The following is a 13,922-nucleotide window of genomic DNA, read 5'->3' on the forward strand; positions in this document are numbered from 1 at the left end:
GGGGGGTAAGGACTGATTTTCCTGTTGTCCAAGCTGGGCGATTTTTTCCGCTTTTCTCGCTCTAGAGGACTGTCCAAGAGAGCGGTCATAATCACTTGATAGCTCAGCTCTCTTTATTCTCGTCTCGGCAAAGTGCTTCATTGTATTCGGTGGTATAAACAACTTTGGTGGAGGCTTCTTCGGCGCAAGAAACGCCTTCACCTCGGCGGCTATGACTACGTTGTTTTGCTCAACAGTCATATCATATGGTAACAACTCTGGAGTCCTGGACCTCTTCGGAGCTGATGATCTCTTTGGAGCTTTAATACTTGCCGCGGTACTCTTCCTCTTTTGCTTAGGTGGTTGTATACTTGGAGGAGTTTCCTGACGAGGAGGAGGCGGCGGAGTAGTCTCACGCGGAGGAGACAGCGAAGCCTGAGGAGACTGCTCATGCACATGACAATCATCACGCACAGGAGAATCATCATCGAGCAGAGGAGAATCATCACGCGGAGGAGACTGCGCAGGCGGCGGAGGCGGCGGAGGAGGCGGAGAACGAGATGGAGGTGGCATGCTTGGCTTCGAACCTGGAAACACAATGTTCTCCTTCCGCCATTGAACGGTGGTTCTACGGGCTTCTCCCAGTTTTTTGATTTCCCCATCTTCACCTGCAAGTTGCTCAAGGACCAACTGCTCATAATCTACCATCACTTCATCCACCATCACAACAGCAAAGTCGTCTTGGACCGGACGGCAATGGTAAGTCCTTGCAGGAAACAGAATGCCGATCGCCGCCTTGAAGGATAGGTTGAAACATTTAACATACAGCTCACAAGGATGGCTCTCAGTGAGATCATCCACGGGGGGTAGCGAGGAGGCTCGATCACCTGGTCATCATCATTATCCTACTGAGTGGAAGCTACGCTGCTTTTCCGGTGTTGAGATTGCAGCGGAACGATAGCATCGAGCAATGCAGCATCTACATGCTGCCCCTGAGCCATCTGGGATGTAAGTACTTCGGTTACTTTGGCAAATTGGGCTTGCAGGACGCTCATAGAACTCTCTAAGGACGCTATGCGGTCTGTTTCCCTTGCCTTTCTCCTCTCATGGCTTTTATCAGGAAATCTCTTCCTTTCCGGAGCAAAGCCATACTTCCACGGAACGGAGCCTTCTGTGCCCCGTGTTCGTCCGCCGTGTTCTTTGTTCCCAAGGGTGCGTGTCAGCTCATCGTTCTCTCTTTCGGGCTGGAACTTCCCCTCCTCCACGTCCCTATGTGCTTGTTCCAGGGCTTCAATGGGGTGCTTCAGATGTTCTTTCTTATAGATACACTTCCCTGTTTCTGGGTCTAACCTTCCCCCAATCCCGTAGAACCACTCCTTACACCGTTCGATCCAACCGTGTGTCCCTAATCGGATCCCTTTCCTGATCAGTTCCGCCTCAGCTGCCTGCCACTTAGGACGGTTAGCCCTGTAGCCACCTGGACCTATAATTTGGTGATATTTCTTCAACGCAGCATTTGCCTTATTTGTTGCCGACCTTTTCTTAAATTCTTCTGACTCCGTGTTGTACTTCACGAATTCGTCCCAGTGATCTTTTACCTTCTCACTGTCCGGAGTCTTCTTTTTCTTGATAAGGCCGCGCAATCTTTTCTTGTGGTGCTTGAATAGTTCGGCCATCTTCTTCAAAGCAAAGTCATGGACTGCCTCCTCCATCTCTGCCTTTTTATCGGCATCCTCCTCTGGAGGTACTAGGTTGAAATGTGCCATGAGCTTGGTCAGAAGGCTGCGTTTGGCTACATCATCGATATATAGACCTTGAGCTGTTTCATCTGCAGACAGCTCTACTCCCTTCGGCTTGTGCCATTCTCGAACGGTGATCGGGATGCAGTCCCTAACAAGCACTCCACATTGACTTATAAATAACTTTGCATGCTTCTCGGGAGCAATCGGTTTACCACTCTTATCGATCTCGGTGATGTCACGCCTAACACCGTCGGTCAACTTTTTGGCCGGGCCTCGCTTCGACTTTACAGAAGAAGTGCTCGATCCGGAGGGCTAAAAAATAAATAATTCATCGTCAGTACAAATTAGTTAATGCATCTAGTCAGCAGCGGCTTAATTTATATACCTCGATGATAACTACGGTTCCATCACCGGAGCCATTATGATCTTCTTCCTCACCGGAGCCATCTTCTCTTCGGTCAATATTCTCCGCTCCCTCACCGAAGTCATTCAAAAAAGTTGCGGTGACATCGCCACCGCCATCATCCGGAATACCGTCGTCGCCATCATCCAGAGTACCGTTGGCTATGAGGTTAGCCATGAATTCTTTTTTGGCTTCGTCTCTGTGTCCCTCCATGCTTTCTGCAACGACTTGCAGTTACATATATAGTTATTAATTAAGGATAACGCAGAAAACTGAAATTGGAGTTACATATATAGTTATTAATTAAGGATCGATAATGTAGTGCTGAAAGCAGATAGTGCAGTTACCTGCATACATAGATCGGGCCCATGTTTATTTAACCCTAATACATCGATCACTACTAGAACCTCTCAACGGCGCCGACCGGGTGCTGAACCACGCCAGCTGAACACCCAAAGCCACGGAACAGTAACAGGATCATAGCTAATGTGAGATCCCTGCATAACTTGCCATCCGGTCCTATACATGGTGTCTAACGCATATATGTAACGGCGAATGTGCTCGTCCTCCTCTCTAATGCGCTGAGCTACCACCTCCTGCGGGGCCGGCTCCCTCTGAAACGACCGTGGCCCACGCGACCTCCACCAGAGAATATCCGGGTCGACGACGGGACTCGGATTCCGCACCAAGGTGCACGCCCCGGAAGATAACACCTCCCAGTGCCACCCCGGCGGAGCCCAGTCCCGGACCTCCCCCATCGACAGCATCTGCTCCGGAATGGACCCTCCACGACGCGGCGGCTGGCGCGGCATCGTAGTTACGAAACTAAATCATATATGTACTAACAGAAATACAAAAAACATGATATTGTGCTAAATAAAATAACTTCACTACTTTTTTACTAACAAATATTTCTAACATATAATTTCACTGCTTTTTTACTAACAAATATTTCTAACTAATAAAATTTATCTAACAAATATTACTTTATATTCTAACATGCAAATATTTCTAACATACAATTTTCACAACTTTTTAAATTTCACTAACATATAATTTTTCACAACTTCATAAATTTCACAACTATTTAAATTTCAGTAACAAAATATTTCTAACATATAATTTCACTACTTTTTTACTAACAATTATTTCTAACTAATAAAATTTATCTAACAAATATATAGTTTTTTCTAACATATACATATTTCTAACATAATTTTTTTCACTAACACTAACTATTTTTCTAACTATTTTGCACTACACTAATTAATCTAATGAACTACACTAATTAATCTAACAAATAAATTAAAAAAAAACAAAAAAAACTTAATTTGTGGCTGACCGGTCGGCCGGCCGGAGGAGGAGAAGGCGCCAGCGCTTACCGGCGGAGGGAGGCGCGGTGGAGGGGGCTGGGCGTGCACGGTGGACGGCGAGGAGAGGCAGAGGAGGCGCGGTGGCGGCGGCGGTCGCAGGAGAGGCGGAGGCGCAGCTTGGCGCGCGGGAGATGAGGGCGGGCGGCGCGGGCGGCGGCGTGTGGGGAAGAGGAGGCGGAGGGCGGCGGCGGCGGCGGTGGCGCGCGGAGACGAAGCGACGGCGAGCGGCGCGGCGATTTTGGGCAGCCTGGCGGCATCAACTGCTTCGTCTCCGCGGGATTGATCTCCGCGGAGACGAAGTGTTGGCTTTTATACTCCGGACCCTTTGGTCCCGATTCGTGGCACGAACCGGGACCAAAGGCCTATTTTGCTGTGTTTTTTCCTGCGCGCGCAAAATAGGCCTTTAGTCCCGGTTCGTGCCACGAACCGGGACCAAAGACAAATTTTTTCAAATTTTTTTCGTTCCCGCCTTATTTCAAATCAAAAAAAGGTTTATGATATATCAAAATGTTCAGAAAAAAAATCTCTATCTAATAAAACAATAATTTACATCTGAATTTTAATATAAATTTAAATAACTTATGAATTTGAATTTGAAGCCATGTACTAGCCACCGCCGCCGCCGTGCCACACGTGTCCCTTCCCTGTGCCACGTGTCGCCGCCGCTTCCACGTGCCTCGCCCCGCCGCCGCCGGCGTGCGACGTGTAGACGCCGCTTCCACGTGCCATGCCCCGCCGCTTCCCCGCGCCACGTGTCGCCAAACTTGCCGCGTCGCTTCGCGCGCTATAAAGCGCCGCGTGCGCGCGCAACCACACGTCGCCGTCGCCTCCGCTCATTCGTCTCCGGGATGCCGCCGCGCCGTCGCGGGTCGTCCGGTTTCCGTGGCGTCCGAGCGCGTCCGAACGGTAGGTTCTACGCCGAGATGCGCGTCGGTGGCTTCCGCGTCACCCTCGGCACGTACAACACGCCGGAGCTAGCGGCGCGCGCTTACGACGCGGCCACGTGGCGATTTCGGCGGCCACGGCGCGACATGAACTTCCCGGACGTCGAATCGCTAGAGGAGGCGGAGTTCCTCGCGCCAACGCCGTGCCTCATCGATGCCACGCGGGAGGAAAAGGGCAGGAATAAAAAATTTATTACGATTGAACTAGAATTAAAGTACAGAGCTCAACTGAAAATTAAGATACATGGCCAGATTCGAATGTTGGAGTCATTCAGTCATACTCGTGCCTAGCCCTATAAACGTCGCCACTGTAGTCGTTGTAGTCGCCGACGTCGTCGTCGCTGGCATCGGGGTCACGGTAGTCGAACCTCGGCGGGTGAGTACGCGTGGGCTGGGACTGAGGGTAGCGCAGGCGGGGGCCACGGTAGGCCATGACGCTCTGGAGAGTCCGGCCGCGCCACCACAGCCGACGGCCGGCCTCGTTGAAGTTCGAAGGAGGCAGGCCGTCCTCTTCGTGCCTGGCAAGCGCACTCTCACGTCGATTGATGAAGAAGCCGTCCCAAGTCGGGCTGTAGTCGGGATGCCACTGGGGATTCCTCCGCTGCTCTGGCGTGAGCTCGAAGTAGTAGTGGTTTGTGATGGCCATCTGGCGCGCCACACCTAGAGGGACAGGAGGGACCGATACGCCTCCGACGCTCAGCATCCAGCCGGTGGGGACGCGGTAGCCCGGCGGGCAGGGGTAGTTCGAGGCGCAAAGCGCCTCCGCCTCACGAGGGGTTAGAGATACGACGGAAGCCATGTGAGAGAGTGATGAGAGGTTTGCAGATATGAGTCTAGATGTGATATGGAAATGGAGGCCAAGCCTACATATATATAGTGAAAAATGGCGGGAAGACGGAGGCGGGAAGCGGTGGAAAGCGCGGGAAGAAAATAGGCGGGAACACAGTGGCGCCATAAACTTTCATCCCGGGTGGGGTCTCAAACCGGGACAAAAGATGGGAGGCTTAATCTGGGGGAGGCTTATCTGGGGGGGGGGGGGGGGGTGTAACATCCCAAATTTTAAAACAAAGAGAAAATGAATTTCTTTTTTTTCCAAAAATTGGAACCAACAAAAACTTTATTTAAGTTCTATAAGGTGCATAGTGCCCTTACCCAATTGTTGTGAGTTTTGCCATGATGCTTATGTGAAGTACTTTGAAATGCTCCTAAACCCTAAACCTTACTCTTCTTTTCACCATCCAAGATAAAACAAAATAAAAAGAAATTAAATTAAAAAGAAAAGCCTATGTGAGCAAATAGCCATATTTACAAATAATAAACTATGCCATGTTATACCTTGTTTAGATGGTTTGAAAAACCTCAACAAACCCAACCTATCACTTACGAACTAAATCAAAGATGAAACAAAAATAAAATAAAAATATACATAGAGGCATATGTGGCATATAGCCATAATGGCAAATCTTGAGCTAAGCCCTCATACCTTACCCAAATGGTTTGAAACCATTACCAAACCCAATCTAACCCTAAATGGACCCTAAACCATGCCCAAGTGAATCAAGTGAAACAAAATAGAAGAAAAAAAAGAAAATAAGAATATCACCTCATATGTGCTTATGGCCATTTTTGTAAATCTTTAACCTAGGCCAATTTGACTTGTGCCAATGGTTGGGTAATGTTACTAAGCAACTAAAAACCACTTTGGAATCAAGGAAACCCAAATCAAAGCAAAAGAAATAGCAAATTCTACTCACATATGATAATGGTCAAAATTGACAATATTATCATGACACCCACTTTGAGCCTTTGTACTAAGCAAATCTTAAACCTAACCCTCCCAACTCTTTCCACCTCATCCAAGAGCACATCAAGGTGAACACTTTTTGTGTTGACCACCTTGTCTACTTCTTTCTCCATTTCTTATGGTGATCAAGCAAAGTGGTGACATTGAATCAGATTCTAGATTATGCAATTTTTGGTTTTTCACAAAACAACTCAATTTTTCACACCACCACCACCTTTGTGTTCCAAACATTATTTGAATCAACTCCACCAAAAAGATTTGCAAAATTCAAATATTCATTTCATGCGGCCATTTGGTCGAGCACCTTGTGTGCAAAAATCTGTAAAGTGCATACACCCTTTTACCCATCAGATTTTGGGCTAAACCCAGGACCATTTGTGATCATCACCATTCTGGTACCTTCTCTGGATCAAGCCATGACTTTGCAACCCCTTTTCACTAAAAGAAATGATCAAAACAACCCATGCCATGTACCTTGCCACCACCATGCCACTCCTCCTCTCCTTTCTTCTCTGGTCCCCTCCACCATGTCAACAAGATAGCCCTCACTCTACCACGCACGCTGGTACCCTCCCTGGCCAAAGAAGATCACGCCAACGCTTGGAACGCGACATGCCCGTACGCGCTCAGACGCGCCCAGGCCATGCCAGACGCGCACGGGCACAGCCCTGGACGCGCCAGAGCACACGCGTGCCCCGTCTCCTCCGTCCTCACCTACGCCTCTCCCTCTGCATCGAGCATCACCACCTCTCCAGCTAGCCCGTAGACATGCTCGAATGCACGCGGAGGCACTGTCGCTGTCGGCCCTTTCCAAAGTCCGCCACCAGTACCGCCGCAGACACGGCATCATCCCGAGCTGTCCCTTCTCGCTTTCGCCACGCCAGCTAGCACGCGAGCATCTCCATGATGCAGGCAAGCCCCCGCCGTCCTTGCTTTGCCCTTTCGCGACCCAGAGACGCCGCGCCATGATCGACCGGAGCGCACCCCCGCAGCACCCTCGCGCCGCTATAAATAGACGCCTCCCGCTCCTCATTTCTTCACACCATCCAGCTCTCCTCCCATCTCTGCTTCTCCTCGACCACCTCCCTCACCAGATTGTAGCCGGAGCAGCCCCAATTTGACGCCGGAGCACCGCCAGTACCTGCAGCACCTCGCCGTCGATTGGAGCCACCTCGAGCGACGCCATCGGTACCAGGAGGCTCGCCGTCCACGACAACCTTGCTGCACACCTCTCCGACGATCGCCGGAGCATCGGTAGGCCCTCCGACCCCCTAGCCTCGCCGCGCCAGTGCGCCGTGCCCGTCATCGACGACGACGCACGAGAGCCGCACGATCATCGTCTAATCCAACGCCTCCCCTCGCTCGTACGGATTCACGTTTTAAGTCCCGCTGACAGGTGGGCATCCCACTCGCGCTGGACGCGTAGCTGGGCCGGCCCAGTTCTTTTTCTCTCTGCAACCCAAGTTCTTTCCCGCGCTAGCCCAACCATTTGAATTCGAATTTTTTGATTTAAATCAAATTCCTTGCAGATGCCATTTTCAAATTTAAATAGAATCAAATCTACTGAACCAAATTTGATGAATTTTATATTTTTGAAAAGCTTAGAAAATTATCTAAACAACTACACTGGCCTCAACCCTAGAACTTTTGTAGAATTAATGTGGCAAAAATAACAAGGCAGAGCCATTTGCAAATTCAAACAATTATTAAAAATCAACCATAAATGATTTTGAGTTGATTCCAACTCTCAAAAATCACATTTCTTATACTCTAATTGTTTATGCAAAAATATGACATAGTTGTTTCAAAGGATCATGGGCTAGAGAAAAATAATGTTATGTGGCTATTTCTAGCCCATTTAAATTAATTAAGAATAGTAGTTAAATATTATGAGGGGTAGCCTCTCATTGAAATCACTTTTCCAAGTAAGTGAATGTGAGGTAATGACCTTGGTCTACCAAACCTCATATTTTGATTACTTGAGAATATTAAATCTTTTCCAAATAGTAATTAAATGGTATGAGATGTAGCATCTCATTTAACTCATCTTCCCAAGTAAGGTGAAGTAATGTGATGACCTTAGTTGCAGGGTCTCATCATTGCTTACTTGAGGATATTAAATCAAAGGAGTATTTAAATAGTATGAGAGGTGTCCTCTCATTTAAACCATGGTCCTAAGTAATTCAATAAGAGGTATTGACCTTGGTCTATAGAATCTCCTATTGTATTACTCAGTGATCTTAAATTATTACTATAGTAGTGTTAAATTGCATGAGGTGTAGTACCTCATTTAAATCATTTTCCCAAATGATAAATATGAAGTGTTGACCTTGGTCAACATGTATTCATACCTTATTATTTGAGGAGATTAAATCTTAACAAGATTCAATGAGAGGAAATTATTTCTCAAGGAACATAAATAGAAACCCTAATAACTATTTCAATGAGAGGAAATTATTTTTCTTAACAAGGAAAATAAAGCCAACCATGGTATTAAAATCCTTGTGATGATATTAGATCATCTTGATTGAACCACTAAGGTTATCTAGATTACATAAGTATTGTTTGGTGATTGTTATCTTCGTATCCGTTTATAGACGCTAGTACCGAAGGCTACGAAGGGGAAGACGAGAACATCTACGGAGAAGAAGGAGGACCACTTTGATCAATACACCAACCAAGGCAAGCTAACACCAATGCAAGCTCTACTAGTGCAAGCTATACTCTTGCGAGTTACCCTAATGCAAAGCTCTATTAGAGCAAGGCACCCTTGCACTCTTACTTTATGCTTAATGCTCCAATCCCAAGATTTTTATCTCACACAGCTTTTACTTTGATTATCAAAGCTTCCTTTTATAGTTAACTTTGGTCTAAGTATAGAGTACTACAAGAGTATCAAACTTAGCCTAGAGAGCTGAAACTTAGTTAGCACCCCTCATAACTAGTTGCTAGTGCTAAAACTAAAATTGACTACTTTAGATGGGAACTTGGGAATCAAAGGACTTTGAAAAACCTTGGAATGATGAGTCTTTCTATTGAAAGATTTTGAAGGTGAATATGACATGAATGACTTGGTGATTTTGACCAAAACTGATGATTGGGTTCGGATGCGATACCATTCCAATTTTTGAGTACCCCCACAATACCTGATTATGGGTAGGGCTTAACTGGAAGTTTATGTACTTTAGTATGGGTTCCCTCTAAACAAGCGTCATCGGGGTTATGCCGAAAGCTGCCTCCACAACAAAAGAAACGACGTTAAAGAAGAGGTGAATGTCCGGCCCAAGCCCTGTGCAGTTCCCAGGATGGCAGAATGGCATCACTGGGAGGCCAAGCTCATGGGGAGAGGTGCCTATACTAGGGTATGTAAGTGAAAGGTTATGGTTGATGATCCGCATATTGAGTATGATTATTCAGGGCTATCCCTGACGGATGTAATCAAAAGTTGTGGCACAAGTGTACAACCTCTGCAGAGTGTAAACCTATTCGAATAGCCGCGTCCGCGGTCATGGACAGTTGGAAAGGCCATACTGTTCCGTCATCAGAACTTTTCAGAAATGTTACATGTGACTGGTGACTTGTGATTTGAATTTGAAAGATGAATTTGAATTGAAGCACAACAGAGTTGTGGGAATGACACTAATGTTCCCACTTGAGTTAAGTTAGGCAAATGAAGAGTCTTTGTTTACTAAATGCTTATGAAATAAAACTGGCTTTATGCAAATGAACCTAGAGCTTGGAACCCCCTTACTATAGTTGATAGTGTTTACCTTAGTATTAGTTTGCGAGTACTTTAAAGTACTCATGGCTTTGTCCCTGGCTATTCAAATGGCCAGACTATGAAGAGGAGCCCCAGTACCAGGATGAAGGACAGCAGGATGTCTACGATAACTAGGACTACTCCTGACGTCAACAGTTGCCTGTGGAACTGATGGACCGCAACCGCTACTTCGCTTCCGCTATGTGTTTTGTAATTGATCATTAGATCAACTATTGTATTAAGACTGGATCATGTGATCCTTTGTTGTAAGACAATTATGGTTTGTAATGAATGATGTTCTGTGATATCAATCTATTATGTCTCGCAAAAACAATATTCCTGGGATTGCGATGTATAGCATAATAGGCATCTGGACTTAAAAATCCGGGTGTTGACAAGTTGGTATCAGAGCCATTGTTTGACCTTAGGACGCCTTAGTTAGAATGGACGTCTGAAAAACTTAGTTTCAAAACAAAGAAAGTGAATATTTATAAAAATTTATTCTCCCTCTTATCCTTGAGATCGTTTCAAAAAGATTATTTCTGAAAATTTATTCTCACCCTTATCCTTGAGATCCTTTTTAAAAAAGGGTATTTCTGAAAACTTATTCGCACTCTTATCCTTGAGATCTTTTCAAAAAGACATGCTCTACTTTTCTTTGTACTGATCCATAAAATTTTGCACACCTTGACTTCATACCGCACAAGACCCGCAAGGAATTTGACAACATCCGTGCCTTATACTAACGACAAGCATCTCGCCTATGAAGACGAAGAAACCACCATTCCAGATGAAGAGTAGTATCACTAGAGCACTTGCGTAAATTCGTAGCAAGAGAGCACTAAGTGTGAGTTTTGTATCATGTCCCTTGTATCGTAGAACGAATGAATGGTTCTTAAAACCATTGGTGTGTTAGCTTGTAATGTTTGTTTGGTATGAATGAAAAAGTGTTGTTGGTTTTTACCCCCTCAACACTACTCAAGTTTTGAAACTTTTCAAATTTTATCTCAAACAAACCATAGAAATTTCCCTCTTATCTTATGATCTACCTCATTGTTCAGATGGCCCCTCCTACCCGCAACAACTCCCGTGCCCAGGCCAACCAGATGCACATTGAGCACGCCAAGATGACGGACACCATCAACATCCTTGCAATGGAGCGCAAGGCACTTCGCCATCAGCATGCCAAGAAGGACTACCTCATTGCTCGCCTCCGCGTGAGGATAGCATCACTGGAGCAGCTCATCCCAATACCCAACCATGCCCACAGAGACAAGTCAACTGTGACCTGCTATGAATGTGGAGTTACTGGTCATTACTCCAATGAGTGCCCCAAGAAGCTTGCCAAGACTGCCCCCAATACCGCTGCACCTGCCCAGCAACAGCGCCGCTTTGCAGCTAGAAGGAACCCGAACAACCGCAACGGCCGTCTCTACCACATGAGTGCCTCAGAAGCCCAGGAAGCACCCAATGCCATGCCAAGTATGTTTTACTGTTAACCCCTCAGCCCAATCTCTCTTAGGAACCTAACTTTTCTTAAAATCTCGGGACGAGATTTGTTTAAGGGGGAAGGGTTTGTAACATCCCAAATTTTAAAACAAAGAGAAAATGAATTTCTTTTTTTTCCAAAAATTGGAACCAACAAAAACTTTATTTAAGTTCTATAAGGTGCATAGTGCTCTTACCCAATTGTTGTGAGTTTTGCCATGATGCTTATGTGAAGTACTTTGAAATGCTCCTAAACCCTAAACCTTACTCTTCTTTTCACCATCCAAGATAAAACAAAATAAAAAGAAATTAAATTAAAAAGAAAAGCCTATGTGAGCAAATAGCCATATTTACAAATAATAAACTATGCCATGTTATACCTTGTTTAGATGGTTTGAAAAACCTCAACAAACCCAACCTATCACTTACCAACTAAATCAAAGATGAAACAAAAATAAAATAAAAATATACATAGAGGCATATGTGGCATATAGCCATAATGGCAAATCTTGACCTAAGCCCTCATACCTTACCCAAATGGTTTGAAACCATTACCAAACCCAATCTAACCCTAAATGGACCCTAAACCATGCCCAAGTGAATCAAGTGAAACAAAATAGAAGAAAAAAAAGAAAATAAGAATATCACCTCATATGTGCTTATGGCCATTTTTGTAAATCTTTAACCTAGGCCAATTTGACTTGTGCCAATGGTTGGGTAATGTTACTAAGCAACTAAAAACCACTTTGGAATCAAGGAAACCCAAATCAAAGCAAAAGAAGTAGCAAATTCTACTCACATATGATAATGGTCAAAATTGACAATATTATCATGACACCCACTTTGAGCCTTTGTACTAAGCAAATCTTAAACCTAACCCTCCCAACTCTTTCCACCTCATCCAAGAGCACATCAAGGTGAACACTTTTTGTGTTGACCACCTTGTCTACTTCTTTCTCCATTTCTTATGGTGATCAAGCAAAGTGGTGACATTGAATCAGATTCTAGATTATGCAATTTTTGGTTTTTCACAAAACAACTCAATTTTGCACACCACCACCACCTTTGTGTTCCAAACATTATTTGAATCAACTCCACCAAAAAGATTTGCAAAATTCAAATATTCATTTCATGCGGCCATTTGGTCGAGCACCTTGTGTGCAAAAATCTGTAAAGTGCATACACCCTTTTACCCATCAGATTTTGGGCTAAACCCAGGACCATTTGTGATCATCACCATTCTGGTACCTTCTCTGGATCAAGCCATGACTTTGCAACCCCTTTTCACTAAAAGAAATGATCAAAACAACCCATGCCATGTACCTTGCCACCACCATGCCACTCCTCCTCCCCTTTCTTCTCTGGTCCCCTCCACCATGTCAACAAGATAGCTCTCACTCTACCACGCACGCTGGTACCCTCCCTGGCCAAAGAAGATCACGCCAACGCTTGGAACGCGACATGCCCGTACGCGCCCAGACGCGCCCAGGCCATGCCAGACGCGCACGGGCACAGCCCTGGACGCGCCAGAGCACACGCGTGCCCCGTCTCCTCCGTCCTCCCCTACGCCTCTCCCTCTGCATCGAGCGTCACCACCTCTCCAGCTAGCCCGTAGACATGCTCGAATGCACGCGGAGGCACTGTCGCTGTCGGCCCTTTCCAAAGTCCGCCGCCAGTACCGCCGCAGACACGGCATCATCCCAAGCTGCCCCTTCTCGCTTTCGCCGCGCCAGCTAGCATGCGAGCATCTCCATGATGCAGGCAAGCCCCCGCCGTCCTTGCTTTGCCCTTTCGCGACCCAGAGACGCCGCGCCATGATCGACCGGAGCGCACCCCCGCAGCACCCTCGCGCCGCTATAAATAGACGCCTCCCGCTCCTCATTTCTTCACACCATCCAGCTCTCCTCCCATCTCTGCTTCTCCTCGACCACCTCCCTCCCCAGATTGTAGCCGGAGCAGCCCCAATTTGACGCCGGAGCACCGCCAGTACCTGCAGCACCTCGCCGTCGATTGGAGCCACCTCGAGCGATGCCATCGGTACCAGGAGGCTCGCCGTCCACGACAACCTTGCTGCGCACCTCTCCGACGATCGCCGGAGCATCGGTAGGCCCTCCGACCCCCTAGCCTCGCCGCGCCAGTGCGCCGTGCCCGTCGTCGACGACGACGCACGAGAGCCGCACGATCATCGTCTAATCCAACGCCTCCCCTCGCTCGTACCGATTCACGTTTTAAGTCCCGCTGACAGGTGGAGCCCACCTGTTAGGCAGCCCACTCGCGCTGGACGCGTAGCTGGGCCGGCTCAGTTCTTTTTCTCTCTGCAGCCCAAGTTCTTTCCCGCGCTAGCCCAACCATTTGAATTCGAATTTTTCGATTTAAATCAAATTCCTTGCAGATGCCATTTTCAAATTTAAATAGAATCAAATCTACTG

Source organism: Lolium perenne, chromosome 5 (genome assembly GCF_019359855.2).
Source record: "Lolium perenne isolate Kyuss_39 chromosome 5, Kyuss_2.0, whole genome shotgun sequence".
NCBI classification, from domain to species: domain Eukaryota; kingdom Viridiplantae; phylum Streptophyta; class Magnoliopsida; order Poales; family Poaceae; genus Lolium; species Lolium perenne.